Genomic DNA, 4237 nt, shown 5'->3' with positions numbered 1-4237 from the left:
ATGACCCCATGTAGCCTGGGTAGAACGAGTCTACCTTGGGAGAGTTATTCTGCCGTCTGGATCTGATTGAGATGTCAGAGGAAAGATGTATATATTAAATATATAATAAACATCAGTGAATAATTTAAGAATATGAGCAGCAGACGAACATTTAAATAAGTGACATATAATGAGATGTCGATACTTCGGTGACGTGACGTAACGCTAGCCGGATGTCGTGACCTCACTTGAGCTACTGCAGTCGTCAGAGATGGTTGTACTTCATTGATCTTCTTGAAGGAGGTAGAATATAGTTCCCTGTGTCAGGGCTGGAGTGAAGGTTACTTGTTTGCAAGTGTGATGAAGCTGTTGGGGATTTAGTACACCATTTTTCTGTGATTTTGATATATTAGAGGCGACCTGGAAGTGTGTGATGGTCGCGCCTTTCTGGAACTCTAATTCTGTTGCTACTTCAAGAGGAAGGAAGTAAGCAGGCGTTTCTGTTGTGGAGTCTGCTGGGCGACTCCGTGTCCTCAAGTCAGGACTAGAAGAGACTTGTAAAGCGATTTTTGTGGGCGGCCTGTGTGAGCGCCAGGGCCTGAGCGCCCCTACGTCATAGATCCCTGCGGTAAGCCTGTTTAATCGTTTGTTAGATTAGCTTCCAGTGTTTGATCGTGTGCCCAGCGATCATGGTGAACATACGTGTATATAGGATTGAAATTTTATTGAGTCATTGAGCTGAAATATGAAATTTAAGTTTGGAGAACAAGCTGGAGGGAGGGCGGAGTGGTACATCTTCTCTCGAGAGAGGTCAGTGGATGACTGAGGGGTGGAAGCCCCAAGCATCCCAACGGGAGAGGCTGCCCCTAGCGACGCGTCAAGATATGTTCCCAGGTGGACCCACCAAGGATGGGGGAGGACCCCACCGCGGCGGTGCCATAGTGTTTGAAAGGATGTCGGGTGGAGGAGTATATTTGATGTGAATACATTTATTTATGATTGGTCACTTTATATTGGCATGGCGATGGATTTGTAGGTTTGTGTGGGAAAAGTTAGTGAAGGAACTTCGTACCAGAAGAGGAGTGTATGCTGAACTCCAAGTGTGAGCTGAAACTCATAGTGGGAGCTGAACTGCAAGGTGGAGTAGGACTTCCAGTGAGGAGTGAACTTCATGGACATAGTGAATCTTCAAGTAGTGTAGGGAGCTACATGTCTTTGTGCGAAGCCGTGTGACAGAGCTTCACTGACATTCGAGGAAGACTTCAGATGCAGCAGATTGGAGGAACTACATGGAGTACCTAACATGATCTTGAGGACCCAGAGAGATGAATTTGATAGTAGATCTCGAGGAATAGAACAGAGGAGCGTTCGGACACAGTGAGGTTTAAGGGAGTGCTTGATTGTGTTTTGACATGAAAGGCGCAGAGCAAGATTTGAGGTTGATGTCTGTTTTATAGTAGGAGTTATACGAATATTTTTATACCCTGTATTTCAGCCCAAAGCAGAGAAGCCGCCCATCTATTTTGAGATGATTTCGGGGCTTAGCGTTCCAGCAGTCCGGCCGTTGACCAGGCTTCTTTTATTTGGTACACATCCCCAGGAAACCGCCCGTAGCAGCTGTCTAGCTCCCATGTATCTATTTACTGCTAGGTGAACAGGTGCATCAGTGTGAAAAACTCTTCCCATTTGTTTCCGCCACCACCGCGGATCGAACCCGGAACCTCAGGACTACGAATCCCGAGCACTGTCCACTTAGCTGTCAGGCCCCTACTAGCTACATTACTTCATCAGGTGATAAATGTTTTTCTGTTTTAATAATTAGTGCACACATACATATGACTTTCATACACCATTAAGAAGCTGCTTATCACCCAAACTTGATCAAGATCATATTGTGATGTATATTCTTAAGCCTATGAAATAATACAGGGTACAATACACCAATATTAAATAGTAAATACAAAAACAAGTACAGTACCATTCTGTATAATAATGTACAAAAGGTTGTACTGTACTTTACTCCATTACAAAGAAAACGCCATGTAAGAGTTTGCTAACTTTAATACCGTAAGCCACTGAAATAAATATTTTTCTCATAAATCTAAAAAATATGCAAACTGTACTGTATAATTTTGTGTACAGTACCACTGTACTGTATAATTTTGTGTACAGTACCACTGTACTGTATAATTTTGTGTACAGTACCACTGTACTGGATAATTTTGTGTACAGTACCACTGTACTGGATAATTTTGTGTACAGTACCACTGTACTGAATAATTTTGTGTACAGTACCACTGTACTGTACTTCCAAAATTAAAACATGTTCACTTCATCACCATCATCCTGGGAGCAATGTTCATCGTAATCAATTCTTGGAAAAGTAATTGACATGCATAGGGACATAGGGAAGACGCATCTGGGATATCTGAGTTTTATTGCGGCATCCCTTACATTCAAATGCATTGTTGCGTAAAGTAGCAATAAGATCACACAAGTTGCACACATGAACAGAATATGGGTCACTAACTTCAAACAAACGCACACGGAGAAACTGTGCGGTACCATGAGCAATCTGGCAATCTCGTTCCATCTCACCGAATCGCAAGCTACCTTCCCTTGCACGACCTCCCATAGGCTACATAACCAAGACCTGCACAGGCCACCTTGCACGGGAAGGGATTTTATCATCTACCATATGCTTCAAACGATGATAATATGTAGGAGTCAAGAAAATCTGAGCATTCATCTTCCGTCCAGTGTGACCACAATACATAATCTCATTGCCTCTTAATTGGTAGCCATACCCTTGTAACAAATTGCATTTTTCTGTACATTCACGGCATCACTGAAGGGCGTAGCATCACCAATTTCACCCTTGTTGGCACCAAGCTTTCCTCGTAAAGCTTCAATTAAATGGCCAATTGTCATTCGGGAGAGAATGGCATGAGGATTAATAATGGTGTCAGGAGTTATACCTTCTGCTGTAAAAGGCATATCCTCCACCCTGTACTGAATACTACAGATACCTTTTTGTCCATGACGGGAGGCAAATTAATCACCAATCTGGGGAATGCGTATAGACCTTACACGAATCTTGATAAAATGATCACCATCTACGTTCACAGTCAGCATGACATGGTCCACAATGCCAGTTTCCGAGCCCCTCAAAAATACACTGGCATCTCTCTTCCTGAACCGTCTTGTATGACCATCTAATTCATCCTCATTTTCTGGCAGTGATGGTTTTGTCCAGTTACCCGTGGCCAGAGAATATCGCAGTCCATCAGAAATCAGCTTAGGCTTAACTGCAACATCCAACCCATACTCTTGACCTTTATCTAAGAGTTTCTGAGCGTGCATACGAACTTCTTTCATCAAGTTCCGGAATAATCCTCGGGAAAGTAAGGTCATGAGAGGACCGGCCAAATCTAGCCTCTTGTTTCCATAGTGATCATGATCATCTAGCTCTCGTCGACCTAAAGCGGCAAGCAAAAGCCAGTGAACCATGTACTCTAAAATGTATGCCTTCTTTGTCTCACAAAAATCTGATACACCAACGTGAGGTAACATTTCTTTCTGCAAAATCTCACGGGCATATTTATGCGCTTCTCTTTTGTTACACCAAGTCGAATACCGAGTAAACCAATAAAGTTCAATGCAACATTCTGCTCCTGAATTACAAAGGCTTCGTCCAGAGATGGCTTTACCATTTCCATCATCTCAGGATCATCAAAATCATAGATGATATGTTCAAAAATATCTCGATCTGCTACAAAGCCCAAAGCACGAAACACAATAAACAAAGCAGATTTATTAGCACTACTTCCACCCCTAGCCATCATGTTGATCCAAAGAGTGGGTACAGGTCGTGCAGAGTGCTCAATACACGAGCGGGTTTCGCACTTGTAAGCATATTTACTTTCCTTCATACTGGACACGTACGCGGTGTTTGTCGCCATCTTCTCCTGGGTAATCAGCATTTTCTCTGAGCCGTTGATAATGAATTAAGGATCAAGAGGGCATTCGTTAACTTCGTGAAGTTATACAGGAGTATAACATATACTTGTGTATAACATAAAAGAAGTATGCATATTTAGGATGCAGTAGGTTGTGAACTGAGGAGTGAGCAGCAACCTAGTATGTGAGATTTTTTCTCCGCCTACCTCCCTTAGGAGGTGGACTACAAGTTTAAAGGCTGCTCACGGCAGTTAAGCATGAGTCCAATAGAAAAAGGAAAAGCGGGAGCAAACCGCCA

At 42.9% G+C, this 4237-nt stretch overlaps 1 pseudogene; it reads right to left on the bottom strand.

The window, feature by feature from the left end:
* Positions 1–2306: 2306 nt before the first annotated feature.
* Positions 2307–4019, bottom strand: LOC123748081 (DNA-directed RNA polymerase II subunit RPB2-like; annotated as a pseudogene).
* Between the last annotated feature and the right edge of the window lie 218 nt (positions 4020–4237).

This window comes from Procambarus clarkii, chromosome 11, assembly GCF_040958095.1.
Source record: "Procambarus clarkii isolate CNS0578487 chromosome 11, FALCON_Pclarkii_2.0, whole genome shotgun sequence".
In the NCBI taxonomy this organism is placed as follows: Eukaryota; Metazoa; Arthropoda; class Malacostraca; order Decapoda; family Cambaridae; genus Procambarus; species Procambarus clarkii.
Note: the sequence above shows the minus strand (reverse complement) of the source record. Positions and strands in the feature narration are given on the sequence as shown.